The 16,363-nt window shown below is 36.2% G+C and overlaps 1 protein-coding gene across 2 annotated transcripts in view; it reads left to right on the forward strand.

Annotated features, from left to right (window-relative positions):
* The first annotated feature begins 2,464 nt into the window (after positions 1–2,464).
* LOC131429939 (uncharacterized) overlaps positions 2,465–16,363 on the forward strand; it is a 32,428-nt gene continuing 18,529 nt past the window's right edge. The window contains exons 1-2 of one of the 2 annotated variants that reach the window (XM_058594475.1): positions 2,465–3,165; positions 3,219–3,257. The gene's annotated coding sequence lies outside the window, so the exon portion shown is untranslated. The remainder of the gene's footprint in view (positions 3,166–3,218; positions 3,258–16,363) is intronic. The other variant, XM_058594476.1, reaches the window with a different exon arrangement.

Consider the following 16,363-nt stretch of genomic DNA (forward strand, 5'->3'; position numbering starts at 1 on the left):
GATGGATAGTCTACCCAGAAAGCTATTCTGGTATATGTGAAAACCCTTTGCAGAAGTCCACTGAATTCATGTAGCTTTTTCATGTTTTTTTGTATCTTCGCCTTAAAAGTCGTTTTTCAATATGAAACTCTCTGCATCCGGAAATATATATATATATATATATATATATATATATATATATATATATATATATATATATATATATATATATATATATATATATATATATATATATATATATATATATATATATATATATATATATATATATATATATATATATATATATATATATATATATATATATATATATATTATATTTTGATCCGCGGCTCATAGTTTTTGGTTGCAATCAAAATGAATTACATAATATACATTTAAAAAATTGAACAATCATTAATTTCTGCCTAGTTTTCCAAACAAATTGTGCTCATATCTTGATATATTCGAAGTTGAAAAAAAAAACTTTCCGTTAAGAGTGTACAATCAGTGTTCGCAAATGACTGGCAACTTTTCTATTTTCAAATTTTTATAGCATCGTACAACTGTCATCCTAAAGGCTCTATGCAGAGATGCCAGATATTTTCATAGAAAATTTGTATTACGTTGAATGAAAAATCTGTGTATATCCGTATTCATCAAAAAACCGAATTTTGTATAATGAAAGTTAGGTGAGGTAATATTATTCCAACATTTCTTGGTTTAATAATAAGAAATTCAATAATATACGACAAAATTAAATTTTCATCAACAATCAGATTCAACTAAAAATAATTTCGATTTCACATACTTTCATAATTTTGTTTTGATAAGTTGATGTTGGATCTTAGCGCTCAACTTCAAATACCAACATTTTCAGATCAGTTTGTGATTTGCCCATTGAAAACGAAACTTTTTTCTCGTCTCGAGCAACCGAAGAGAGCTCAAATGAAAAAAAAAATTTTTCTTTCCTATTTTACTGTGGAATCTGTATAAATCTGTGTTAAGTTGAGAAAATCTGTATTCTGTATGAAATCTGTATCCGCATGTTAGAATCTGTATAATACAGATAAATCTGTATAAATGGCATCTCTGGCTCTATGTGTGCAAACATAACGTCACAGCAAAGGTGTACAAAAGTGAATATGTATCAGAGTAGTAAAACATTTCAGTTACAAGCAGAGATGCCAGGTCTGCAGATTTGTCTGTAAATCTGCAGATTTGCTGTAAATCTCCGGTGCTGCAGACATTTTTTGTTGTGCAGACTTTTGCAGACTTGAAATTCTCGCAGACTTTTACAGACTTTGGAAATTCTCGCAGACTTTCGTCTATGTTTACAGACTTTTGAAATTTCCGCGACCTTTTTTTTTTTTGCTCGCCAAATCAGTTTTGCGTGTCATACTTTATAGAGAAATTGCTGCCAGCAAGACATACTTGCTGACTGCAGATTTTTTTTCAGATTTACAGACCCTGTCTGTAGATATTTGAAATTTTTACCTGGCATCTCTGGTTACAAGTGCAGTTTAGTTTTCAGAATTATTATTACTATTAATGGTGAATATGTACTTCTCTAGTTGCACCTTAAATTAAGATAATTTGGGATTTTTATCATGTAATGAAATGTAAAAACTATGAAACGGTGAATAAACTTTAGTATATCTAAATTATGTTGCATTTGAGAATCGCATTTTTATCCTGTACATGACCAATACACATAAAAAATAGAAAATTTCTTTAAAATACCGTGCAGTTTTAGGCCTGCAAGAATATCAAGTTTGAACAAGAAGGTCGTCTTGTTATATTGTATTAGTAGTACATATAAGTTTGGTTCGTTTTCAAAAGATGGCTCTGACTGCTATAAATATTGAACAGTAACGTCTGATGTGATGTACAATGCCCGAAATTAATATGAAAACAAAAAAATTCTCACATGTTTTGAATTTGTGCTCGTGTAAAATCTATAGTAGTGATCGATGTTGAGAACTTATGAACATTATAATAGAGGTAAGTTTTAACTAATTTTAACTATTTCGTTGGTTGATATAGTGACAATAACAATTCTGGTTTGAATCAACCGATGTTTTTTTTAGAAAACAATCATATTCTAGTTTAAAGCAATCATATATTTTTTAATCTTCGATATCTCAGTTTCAAACAATTATTTTTTGGTTTGATGGGCAACTAATCCATTTGTTATTTTAAACAACCAGGATTTTTCTGCGTGTACTAAACTTGTGACGTTGTGAGTATATCGATTTATGAAGCCAGATAAACCATATGATTTTTTACTTGAGATCGCGTTGATATATGAAACGTGAACTCGTTCCAACAAAAACTGCATAATGGTTTAAAATGATGCAGTCACTCTACATTTAAAATGTTCACTAGTGTGCGATGGCAAAAAAGGCCTTTTCGTTTCCCTCACACTGTTTCTGTGTACGTGCGATGTAGCGAAGCACCCGAGAAAGACGGTTTTTGACGTCGCGCTCGGCCCCGTACTCATTTTATAGTGTCTGCTAAAGTATGGATGCAGTACAAAATTGATCCAATACAACCATCGCACAATTTTTATACGAAATCTACCTCGCGGGGTCTTTCGGTTTTATAGTATAGTGCGAAGTGTTATATGTCACTGCTAAAAATTGAAGTGGAAATTAATGTACTTTGGCAAAACGACGTAAACGTTTGCGGAACTGCGAATATCGGAAAATCTATCGACTAAGGATTTCGACAGCATTTGGAATGATTGTGGGCGAAGCTGGTTACAGCTTCGGATATTCAGTTCAATAATTTCACTGCTGCAGACTGCAGTATATCATCACCTTTTTCAATATGTACGCCAATGAATTGTGACATGTATGCTGAAGTGAAAATCTGCGATTTGTTACTGTGCTTTGAAACTAAAGTGGTTGGTATATCGCGTATGACGATGCAAAGGGTATTGACAAGGATAATCCATCATCAGTGATCGTCCTGACAACTAGTGAATTTAAAAAAAAGCCAAAAAGTGCAAACTAGCAGCCTTCCCAATTTAAACAATTTTCCATGATTCACGTTGAAGGGAAAAAACATTTTTCAGTGTGCTTTTATAAAACCATTTTCGTAATTATCGCCCTGGATAACACTTTTCCCATTCATTTGAAGTATTCTGGCTGTTTTTCATCTCTCGGCAGGCGTTATCGACAGGTGAGATTATCATAGATTGGAATATGACCTAATCAATGTGGATTTTGTTTCAGTAACCGACTAGTTCCTACTGTCGATTGGATCAAATACAGGTACCTACTTTCAAATTGTCACGTTTGCCATTCATGTCTGTAACAGTTTTAATCAATATCCACAAATGTTCTTAGAGTGAACATGAATTTCTTAATGAGAGCAACTCATAATGTTACATTTCCTGTTGTAACTTGAGTTTCATATCGTCGTGTGTTATCACTGCAGTATCGGCATTTTCTAAATATAAATTTACTGTATCTGGTCAAATGTGGAATTGATCTGACCCGTGATATATAAATATGATTCATAATATTGACTACAGTCAAGATGATCCAAATTATAGCGCTACAGAACGATACTTTTACATCTCTAACAACGACTGCCAGTAATTTCGTGTTACTCAAACTGTTAGACGATTTGTGTCTGAATGCGAACAGAGCTCGCTAGTCCATTCGAAAAGATCGCTCGTATTTAGTTCAAATTTTCTAGCACTATCTGAAAATTTAATATAGCAAAATCATAAATACGTTTTATCTACTGCTTTAAATGTGAATGACTAATAGGTCTTTCAAATTGTACTTAAAACCTTGAAACTATCGTGCTAACAGTAATACAATAAAACTCTTCTTAATTCTAGTTATTAGAACACTTATAAGATTCTATCATCGGCCATTGAAATTGTGAGCATATCAAATTAACAGTAATAGTAGCTTTCAAATGAGTCTAGGTTCTTCGAGATCGATTCAGGCATCTCCGAGTAATTTTTGCGTATGAAAAAACATTGAGATTTGTCGATTGCTTTGAATTCATCTTCGGAAAATTTGAGCGGAGAAGAAAAAAATGTGTGTTTTTTGGTTACGTCGTTTCTACCATTATATCTCCGGAACCGGAGGTGACAGCCATTTACCTTTCGAACTTGATCAATGGCTCAATAGTAGCATCCAAACGAGCCTATACTTGTTGAAATTAGTTTAGCAATCTGTGGGAAATCTTTGAAGGCTTCTCACGCACAGACATTATTCGATCTCGTCGAACTAAGTCAAATGGTATATAACACTATGGGTCTCCGAGAATCCGTCCGAAAATCGGTTTTCCAGAAAATCGGTCACCATTATAAGCATAATTGTCACATTTTATATAGGATTTCCTAAAGGACATTTATGCGTAGCATAGCAGTATAAAAAAAGTAAATAGTTCCATAAGAGCATAGATTTACAAGGTTTTTATAGATGTTAATGAAATATTTCTAGATTCCTTACACTTCTCACCCGATGCTTTCAACAGATTCCTAAACATTCGTTCCACAAAATTTTATGGATCGATTTAGACGATACATCAACATTAACGGGAAGCCACCGTCCGTCAATATTAGTTTAAAAGTTTTAACAAGGTCATTTACAAGTGCAATACTTCAAAACGAAAATCTCGATAATAAATTGCGAATAATTAATCTCGCTATTCCATGCCGATGACTACCACTATCTTGAAACGTGTTTCAAAATCATATTCAAAACACGTGCGAATCAAAGATTCAGAGTATAAGGCGCTGGTCTAACAAGCTAGATGTCGTATGTTTGAGGCCTGACCTGAAACGATTCTTAGTATCCGTAGAATCGTTGCACTGACCATACAATTGTCTTGTACTTCTACGAAGTCGGCTGCGAAATCTGTTGAAACAGAAGGTCAAGTTCTGCATCGCAATGTAGAATCTTGTCTTTGTGTTTTTTTTTTACAAGTACATCTCAACGAACAAAATGTGAAAAAAATTCTTGAAGGCAGGCTTGAAAGTTGTTTAATGTGTGTAATTAAAACCATTGGCTTTAGCAATGGAATTTTCCTGAGCTCTAGTATTTCTTCACCAACGCACCAACGTTCTTATTTCGATGAACTGTGACATCAAAGTCACCTGCTTGCCACCCACGTTGCAGTCAATTAGCATTCAATGTATTGCATTTCTTATACGCATAGCAGTAAGCAGTTTCTTCCGGAATTGAGTGAAAGAACTCTTTCTACAGCTTTATATCAGTAATTCAAGCTTTATGTCAGTAATCGGAATTTTGAGAATATTTATTTGAACTAGAAAGTCTAATAAAAAAAATTATTTTCGGGCATGGAAGAGTAGGTTATTATTTTTTAAATGTTGCTCCGCTTTGTTAATCAGTATCCAACGAAAAAGAGACTGCCAAAAGACTGATAAATGAAATAGCAGTAATAAAAATATTAGAGACATAACCACGAGATTAGCGTAGGCATGCTGTCGACAATGGGCAGATTGCTTCAAAAATGCACATATCTTTTGGTGCATCGCTCTAATAATAAATTATCCATTTTAAGTAAAATTTCATTAGATCTTCGTAAAATGCTTTGGATTCTGAAAAGAACCGCAGTTTACCATTTCTCCAACTTTCAACATAGTTGACAATTATTTCCACGAGCAAAATTCCGAACAAATCGGCTGCCTCTCGTTTGGCGAACGGCGCACAAAGTAAATCTGCCACATGCTTGTGTGCCCTTCCCTACAGCGCTAACGTTCCGCACCGAGTTGTGGCACCCATGAAGTTGGACGTCGTATGGATTAGTGACGACACTTATTCTGATTGAAAATCGATTTTTTTTAAATCAAATTAATGTGTATGAGGAACTCTAAATGGTTTGGAACTAAATAATTTGACCATAATTGTGGATTAAAATACTTGTATCATTTATGGCCCTTAGAACGGTCGATTTGTATATGTATTCTCTCCGTTGTGTTCATACTTTGATGAATTTTCCGCACTTGTTTGAAGCGAAAGCCGCACTGGGAACGGAGCAAACAATGAATATAATAGATCAAAAGTTTGAAAGAGCGGTTCTAACGGCTACAAAAATACCAACTTATAGAATTTGAAGGTTGATTACTTCATTTCGGATTAAATGTATTTATACGACCAGCCGCTGAATGGTGTAATTGCGGGATTCGTTTCAGGCCTTCAGAAGGTGGTATTTTCTACGATATTGATATGCCACATGCTGGCTTTATTTGCATTCGTTTGGTGCGACGCACAGCGAAAGGTGCACAACCTATCAAATCATTCTAGATTTGCACTAAACTGATGACTTTCCTTGCAAGTAATATTAATAGTTCTTTAGATAACATTTATAGCCATTAGAAGCTCTGATTTTGTATAATGTTTCCCATCGTTGTCCACTTTTCGTTTTCGTTTCCTCAAATGCAAACGACTAGAAGCTGGATGATGCAATCATCAGTGATGCCAGATAGTTGTAGTGTTAACTCGTAGATTGACATTTATTTCAGAAACTCCAGTGGTGCAAAGTAGGTAACGATCTTTTTATCTGGACACCAGGCAAATAGTTTCCGTAGTTTTTCATATAAAGGTACCAACGATCTGCGCAGCCAGTGTTCATGTGGGCAATATAGACTAGATCATCTGAAATGAAATGTATGTAACCCGGAAGTTTTCAGATGTTTTTGACGTGAATACGTCTTACTCTACTATGGGGTGTCGTTTCAAGTTTTCGATCGTGAATGTTTATTGTTGAATCTATCGTATCAATATATTTTTTGCTACCTGAGCAGGGTGGCAAGTGACCGGGAAATCCGGAAAAAAGTCGGGAATTTGATTTCAGCGGGAAAACCCGGAAAAAATTCAGGAATTTTAGAGAAAAACTGGGAAAAATATTACTAGCTTACCTATGAGTAAAAGTTGCTAGCATAATGATTTACAAGGTACAAGGTTTGAAACAACTTATTGTCCATTGGAAATTGGACCAACACCCCATGTCTAGTCCACCGATTTTTAGAAGCTTGTAGGCTGTTTTTAATGAAACATGAAGCATCAGATTTTTTTTAGTTGTTATCAATAACAGCACAATGAAAGCTTATTTTGAAAAATAAGAAAAATTTGGATGCTTCTGTTGGATTTTTATTAAATATTTGAATACCTAAGGAAAATTTTTATTAAAATTATTGAAACTGGTTTCTGAGGACCAGTATAGAATGTTAGAAAGATTTAGAAAATGGATTGATTTGTTCAGTGAATCTATGTTTAATTTTCTTTCAAAGGTACTCAACTATTCCATAGTAGGGTCACAAGAACGATCTGCTAGAATCAGATCAATTGTAGAAAGATTTCTCATAGAAGATAAATTAGATAAGCTATTGGAGATAAAACTAGTTTAAAACCAGCGGAGAGTTTACGAGCATTTAGAATTCTATTAAGAGAAAAAAACAGATCGATATATTGTGCATTTTACCAGCTATCATTTAATTTATTTGCCCATCAACTCATTTAAATCGTAAACATTGTTTATTGACTGTAGAATGGAGTTGGCGTAGTGGGCTGACCAAATCCGGCCAGGAGAGAGGAGGAGCCTTATGCTTTCTGTACAGTGGCAGCATTCTCTTCTTCAAACATTCTTCCTCGTACACCTTGGCGTTAATTGTGCCCTTCGTGAAGAAAATCGACGATCGCAAACCACAGATACAAATTGCGATAAACCGTACCGAAACCAATCGATTGCGTAGCTGTTATTGACATGTAAACAAACATGTCACCGCAAAACACGCTGCAAAAAATTAAGCCATTTCAGAGTAATAACTGTTTGAATGACTACTTATCGATACACTCCTTATGTTAGATTCGCTGTGCCATCAACAGTGTTGATGATTGCCGGTAATTTGGCAGAAAGCGGTTCGATATTTCTCTACATTGTATACAACATTTTCAATATGGTAGAAGATGCTACAAGAACTCGCTGTCTCTCAATGCATGAACCGTGAGAGAATTTTTCTACATTTCTTCGCTCCACTTCATACTCTGAGTATCTCACAGCCCTTAACAAAATATATACAGTCCGGCAATGATCGGCGGGATTCACCAAGAGAGAATCGCAAGTTGATAATTATCGCAGATAATTCGACTTGATGATTCTCATCATAGGTTACAATATACAATATTTCAAAACCCTGGTCTGGAGCATTCACAGCTATTTTCATAGATACAACTTATACAAAGGTTATATGCACATAGTTAGAATAAGCGGCAATAGTAAAATGATTCTATCTCATTTATCCACTGCCCGTATAGAATCGGATTACAAAACGAGAATAAGCGACCGTTTGTTGCTTCAGATAGAATCCCCACTGTAGCGTGCTAACCGGTGATGCTCAGACAGGTCATCGAGAGAAATTCGCTTCTCGACTTGAAAAAGGCTTTATACTTTTCTTATATGCACATGTTATAATGAATTTTTTCTATTTATACATCGAAATGCCTGGAAAGTATGAGAAACCTCAATTAGCGGGCCTATTACAATGATCCTTTTTGGACATGGGATATCTGTTTAAAGTTTGAATGAAAAAATATTTAAAAAAAAACTAAACAGGAGCGATTTGAGCCTATTCCAAAAACCGGGAATTTCTATTTCAAAAAAACGGGAAAACCGGGAAATTAAAATCGGCAATTCACTTGCCACCCTGTATTAAGCAAATCCTCATACTTAAACAAAAACGTTTTGAAAGTCTTGTGGCTAAGCGTTTCATTGATAATGCTATATTGAATGCTGGGAGCGTAATTAACAAAACAGTACTCAAAATCATATAATCGATACAAGGAGGCTGGATATTTTAGTTTTGGAAATAAGAAAAAGTCATAGTCATCTGGTGAATACGGTGGCTAAGCGATGACTTGTTTCGTGTTTTGCTGAAAATTCAATCACAATAATGCAAAACATCAGTTCTTTCGGTACGAGCTTGGCATTGACGCGTTTCATACCCAACATTAACCAAAATGTGCTGAGCCGATCCATAAGAGATACCAAGATCCTCTGCTATCTCTCGAATGCTCACCTGACGATGTCAATTTCAAGCACAATTTCCTTCACTTTTTCGATATTATTGTCGTTAACACAAGGGCAAAATTCCGAATCTAGAAATGAACAAAACGAGTCATGATTTTGGAAAAATAATATTTTTTCATGTTATGATAATACACCATGATTAAGGCCATCGTCCAAGTACCATGCGCGCGGGTGGTTTTAGGAATTTTTCGATGGAAATTTTGAAAAATTTGACAAAACCAAAAACATACAGACCTTCGAAATACTGTTATCTATCTACAGGGTGAAAATGGTTGGAAAATTCGGAGGATTTTCCGAGTCTTATCAAAAATAGCACTGAAAAAATGAGCTTTTTTTGTAATCTTTCACAAATATTTGAAAAAAATAATTCGATGGAATGAAATTCTTTTTTTTCAAAAAAAAACTTATACTGGCAACAAGGATCACATTCGGACACATTTTAGGAAAACCTTTTCACGCTTTTCATGGAAAATCAACGAATTTCATATAACCGATTTCGTGGAAATTTTTGAAATTCGTGGATTTTCTATGAAAGCGTGAAAAGGTTTTCCAAAAATGTGTCCGAATGTAATCTTTGTATCCATCATAAGGTTTATTTGAAAAAAAATATGTCATCGCATTATTTTTCCAGATAATTGTGAAAGATCACAAAAACACTCATTTTTCAGAGCTATTTTTGATAAGACTCGGAATATCCGCTGAAATTTATACGTAACGCACTTGATGTTGTTGGGTATAACTTCAGGCGTGTTTCTGCTACGATGGTAATTTTTGAAAAATAAATTCAGGCATTATGTTTTTAAATATTAAGAGTTCAAATATGAATTAAATGGAATGGTGATCAACATATTTTTACGCTATTTTAACTAATGTCTGAAATGATGTAAAGACAGTACCAGAAAGTATGGACGCACTTTGATTTCTCTGTAAATAATTCACAAGTGTTAGATATTAAAATTTTATCCGATATACTGATAATTTTAGACTACAACAACAGAATATTATTCTCAACATTTGCTACTTAGCCATTGTAGACTAGCTGGCGCACATTCATGCGAACATTCCTCATTAAATTCCGTACAGACTTCTTGGCGACAAGTTTTGACACTTTTTTCCAATCTTTTTCGAACTGTTGAATGGTTTCGGCTGCCTAGACATGTTTCCTACGATGTGCCTACGTTAATGCCCAAAATTCCTCAATTGGTCGAAATTGGTGGGCAATTTTGTAGATTCATGTCTTTTGGGACGAAAGTGACATTTTTGGTAGTATACCATTCTACCGTTGATTTCGAGTAGTGGCAAGAAGCAAGATCTGGCCAGAAGACAACAGGATCCTCGTGGCTTCGAATCATGGGTAGAAGTCGTTTTTGTTAACATTCCTTGATGTATATTTCGATGTTCATTGAAGCAGTGGTGATGAAGGGTTTCGAAATCTTACCGCAGCTACAAATTGCTTGCCAGACCATAACTTTCTTACCAAATTTTTCGACTTCAATCGATGTCTCGGACTGGTTTACCACTTGCCCTTCTCGCACCGTAATATTGTGGTCCCGGCAGGGATTTGAAATCGAGTTTTACGTAGGTTTCGTCGTCCATGATTATGCAGTTCTAATTTCCAGCAAGAATTGTATTGTACAGCTTTCGAACCCTCGGCCTGATCGATGCTTCTTGTTTCGGACTACGTTTTGGTTGTTTCTGCTTCTTATAGGTTCGAAGATTCAAACGTTCTTTAGCACGAAGAACAATTGACTTCGAAGTGCCCACTTTTTTGGCCACATCCCGAACTGAAACCTCCTTCTTTTGCTCGAACGCCTTCAGTATACGTTTATCCAACTTAGGGTTAGCAGGACCCGTTTTCGGTTTATCCTCAAAGGTGTTATCCTTACCGAACTTCCTGATTGCATTTCGCACGGCTTTTTCACTTACTCCTTCAATTTTTGCTACCTTTCTCAGTGACAGTCCGCGTTCTGTGCACCATTTGTACACAATTTTTCGACGTTGTTCTGCTGAAATCCATTTCGAAACAAAATAATGAAAACGAATAAACAACTGCACAAGTGGTTAGAGATGAGTGTAAACAACAGGAAATGGTTTTTGGTTACTTCCATACTTTCTGGGACAGTCTTTACATTTGAATAGCAAAACAGTGAACGAACGACGAACTTCTTTTAATCAGAATCATTAACAATTAAAATATTATGTGTTTGAGAAACGACGACGCCTAAAATAACTTTGACTGATGTTTCGGAATTTAAACACTTAAACGAACTGCATGAAAAAACACGTGGGAATCAAACCTCTTAAAAAGAAACTCTATGTCGAATTCTTGCAAATACCGCGGATTGATTTTTCCTTTTATGTTTTCAACACATCGTTTGCAGAATGGTCTTATTTGCAATATTTAGGTAAGCCAATACAGCTTGTGTTGTTATATCTATGAAACAAATTAATCAAAGCCGGGTATAAATAAACGATATAAAAAAAAAAAAAATTAATCAAAGTTGTTGAACAATTTTTTTTTCGTTAGATGGTGTTCCAAATTCACAATCGAATTTATTTTTTGGCTAACGCAAACTCTCGAAATATTAATCTAGCAACAGCGGTCACATCGAATATGTGAGAATACATTCAAACAAAATATAACAATGATGTTTGTAAAATGAAAAGCGTAGCCGTGCTTAGGCTCTTATGATGTCACCATTATAATATGCTTCAGAATCAAGTAAACATTTTCAGTAGTTCCAGCTTTTCAATGTCTGCTTTTCGCCTTACCATTAATCTATTTAAAACAATCTATCACATCACTTGAGGCAAAGAGTTCAGAGTGATATCCGGGTAGAAAATTGGAGTTACGAGCTTTGTAAGAAATACATTTTTAACGCATTTTTGAACCATGATTAATTCTCATGGGAGAAGAGTTATTGCTCATGGTTTGATGAGAAGTTAAAATGATTGGTTTCAGGATTTTCTAATCATGACAGCAGTAACGGATTTCTTTCCGTGCAGAGGTGGACGGGCGAGCAGCATGAGGCAAATTTGCTACGAGCTCACGACCCTCACTGAATGCTTTATGCCACTCAAATACTTGCGTTCTCGATAGAGTAGACTCCCCAAAACAAGTCTGCAACATTTGTTATGATTCCATAGCCGAAAATTCATTTGAAACACAAAATTTCAAGTAAACTCGTTTGTAATACAATAATTACTAATATCAGTATACTTGGTTTACATTTGATCCTTAAAACATGATTGTTTCTCCCGTCAACATCGTTTTGCTGCCAGCCTACTGTCGGCGAACAACATCTTGTCTGCGAAATCTTGTCTCGTCCCATCAACTTCGTAACATGCAACCATCGATTCATCACATGCGTTCAGTAGAAATAGGTTGAATCACCATGCGGCTTTGTCATCGTTGCATGGCGTGTTCATTTGATTGTCTTAGATGCGATTCTGATAATCAAAATGCTCGGTTAGAATGTTCGTCACTGTTGAATACGAAAGATTTATAATTATGAGCATGATCCATATAGAGATTATTCGCTCATCCGTGAGCAATCTGAGATTTTGTGCTATCCAATGACGCTGTCATCTTCCGAAAGAGCTCGGCATTTATTGGAAACAAATTTTCTTCCTTCATTTTTCATTATGATTTGCGTTTGCCATTGAACAGCCGAAGCATAACATATAAACACTAAGCGTAGTGGTCACGTTTGCCGTTCGACAAAACGGCACCAGCGTACGGAAAACGTTATTCAAGTAACACCACGGCAACGAACCAAACGAGGGCTTCGGTGGTTCCGAAATGAATTCCCTATCATTAGGAAATGAATCGGTTCGTATGACAAGATTCGGAGAAAAGTTTATTTTATCCAACTTTTGAGAATTGTACTCGTAGTATTTCCCTTCAACAGACGGTTCAGTTCCAGTTGGGTTTGTAAAGTCCTGTGAGTTCCGACCATTACCAATTGCAACCGACGACTCACACACGTTGAAACTTTGCTACGCCGGGGTAAAAATCTATCAGCCGTTCGTTTGATGCTCATGATGAGAATGATGACGATGACGGTAATAACGATGATGATCATTTTCATCATCATTCTCCTACAATCACACTCTGTAGCTCAAGCTACGTCTGCAGTGTACTACTCTTTTGTTATCTGGCTTTCCGAGTTACGGCGAAGCATCAACATTCACATACAGATGCTGAGTCGAATGTCGTAAGCAGGGGTCCCGTACTCATCACGCGTTTTTCGACGAGTTGCTATTCGTTCTCACCCACGAGCAGTGACGGAGGTTTCATTCGGCTCAGAGAACCAACCGTTGTTGTGCTCTAGTCTCTTGATAACTTTTTTTTTAGCTGCTGAGTAGTGGGCATCTACTTGAATGAAAAATTGGCTATTAATCTTATTTGTTTTCTAAACTATGGTTCCAACCGTATGGCGAGCAGCAGCACAGTTCCCACATGGGTAGACACGAGATGAAGCAACAATGACGACGCCGATGCTTGCGGATTGGCTCTGTTTGGTGAATCGATTCTATGGCAGGGCTCAAGCCATGGTAGAATAAACTTTGTTTGTCCTAACCCTCAAACTGACCACTTACCATTTGAACTAACTTGTTTTGAAGTTTGATTCCTGTTGTGATAAAAACTGGGAAACCTTCTTCAGTTTCAAAACCGAGATTCAAATATCCCAACGAACGATGAAGAAGAAATGGGTCGATGGATGTGTATAATTGAAAATGTTACTTGTAATACGAAGCAGATTTTGAAAATTGGATCTTACACACCGTGCACAGGGTCAGGGTCACTGCACCGTAAGCCACTCCATGCAAGAGATGTAAAGGGTGTTATTTTAAGAGCTTGCTGATTTGAAATCTGAACAAAACACATGCCAAATAATGAAATGGCCAATTTTTGTTTCTGGTAGATAATTTCTTGGCAATTAACATTTAAATATGATTTGGCCGCCAAGACAATTTTTCACAAAGATCATTCTGGAGGTCCAATTTTCGACCACATTGCAAGCATTTCAGGGTGTATTTCAGCAATGACACGTTGAATATTGCTGTCCAAAGTATCAATCGTTGCTGGTTTCTAACCACATAAACCAATGGCTTCAACAATCCCCACAAAAAATAATCGAGTGGCGTCCAATCATACGAACGCGAACCCCAATTCGCCGGTGGATTTCTCGAAGTAATGTGGTCGTTAAATGAATCTATTGTTTCGGCCGCAGCATGACAAGTGGCACCATCCTGTGGGAACCACATGTCGTCCATATCCATATCTTGAAGATTTGGCAACAAAAATTCATTGATCATGGTTCTGTATCGATTTCCATTTACGGTAACGCGTCGTCCTTCCTAATTTTCTAAGAAATAAGGACCGATGAATCCGTCAGTCCATAGACCGCACCAAACAGTACATTTATCGGGATGCATTGGTGATTCTTGAACGGCGTGTGAATTATCTTTGCTCCAAATATGGCAAATATACTGCCTCCTTGATAACTTTCTTAACCAAAAGAATTGCATCTTGTCTGTTTGTCTTAAACTGCATCTCGCTGATAACAGCCTGTCGCTTCTTCTTGCATTTGTGCTTACAATGTCCCAATATTGCTCCATTAGGCGTAGCTCTGGCGTCTTGGAAAGGTTCATGTTCCGGATCGGACTTCCGGTTCGGGAGTAACGGGGTGAAATGTGCAAAAAAATGAATAAAAAGTGCACTCGATTTTCTGAGAGACCGCTCAACCGAGTTTCTTTAACTAAGATTTAAATTGAAGGCCTTGTAGTCCCATAAGGTGCTATTGAATTTCATCTAGATCTGACTTCCGGTTCGGGAGTTACGGGGTAAAATGTGCAAAATGAAATAAGAACGTGCCTTCGATTTTCTTAGAGACCGCTCATCCAATTTTCACAAACGTAGGTTCAAATGAAAGGTCTTACAACCCCATATAATCCTACCAAATTTCATCCGGATACGACTTCCAGTATTACAAACTAATAGGTAAAAAATTTAATTTTCAGACATGACACGGAAAATTCAATCAAATACATTCAAATTGCCGTATATTCTTGAGTTGGACAGATTTGATCAGTTGATGACCACATACATTGATTTTGGGTATATCAGATCTTCGTACCAGATTCCGGAAATGAATCCAATTTCTTAGAAATAGCTGAACCGGTTTTCATAATCATAGATTCGAATGAAAAATCTCTTGGTCCCATACGGAATTCCTGAATTTTATCCGGATCCGGCTTCCCGTTCCGGAATTATAGAGTGCAATGGGTTCAAAATTGTATACCATAACTTAAAGTGGCGAAACAAAGAAACGTAATAAAATTATAAATCGACATCAAAACTTTTCCAATAGGTAGTCATTATCAGTAAACGGCCAAAAAAAGCGATTCCGGTTATTCCCTCAAGAATCGAAGAAAAATATTTTGAAGAATACCACAGTATTATTTATGAAAGTATGATTGATATGAGAAAGGCATCATTACAACACTTGGTGGATTAAAATAGGTTTTTTTTCTTCATTTTGTTTCGCCCCTTTAGGGGATAGTATAAAACTTTTTACACACTTTACCCTATAATTCCGGAATCGGACGTTGAATCTCTCCTCCGATCCGGAGAAATCGTTCTGCCAATTTAACTATTCTGGATGTGATGAAACACAACGTAAAAGAGTCCCTGGTAAAAAAAAAAACTTGGCATATGATCGACAGTGCACGGCCGGAGTGGTTCAAATATTAATCTCAAGCCGGTGAAATAATACCGAATGCAAATACTTACTATTCATACCAATCGAATCTCTTTAATTATCCGACTGAGAAATTTTGTTTTGTTGTGTCTCTGTTGTCTATTTTTATCTCCCAATGTTATTTCGATAGGATCATTAATTCGATGTGAACATTTCATAAGGCCTATTTGCGTACAAGCTTTACGTGGTCGATTGAGCCGATTTTTAAATAATTTTTTTTTAGTTGGATCTCGTTGTCACCCTTTTTCTAGTAGAAGAGGAGCTTCCATATCCCTCCTGCGAGGATTGAGGGGCACTTCGTTCGTGGTTCGTCTCGTCATCCATTGCCGCATCGATGGTATTGCTGTCGATTTCCGTCTTCTTTTCGTTGCTAGTTGCTGTAGATGCACCTTAATGTACATTGGTTGCAGTTGCTGGTTGGTTGAAGGGTAAGTTGTTAACTCTAGCTGGTGTACTTTGTTCTTTGTTTGTGGATGGTTTCGTTAAAGGGTTGTTGGTGGCTGTCACAGGTGTACTGGGGTTGCTTGGGGTTGGTGTGA

The sequence above is a fragment of the Malaya genurostris genome, chromosome 2 (genome assembly GCF_030247185.1).
Source record: "Malaya genurostris strain Urasoe2022 chromosome 2, Malgen_1.1, whole genome shotgun sequence".
Taxonomy (NCBI): domain Eukaryota; kingdom Metazoa; phylum Arthropoda; class Insecta; order Diptera; family Culicidae; genus Malaya; species Malaya genurostris.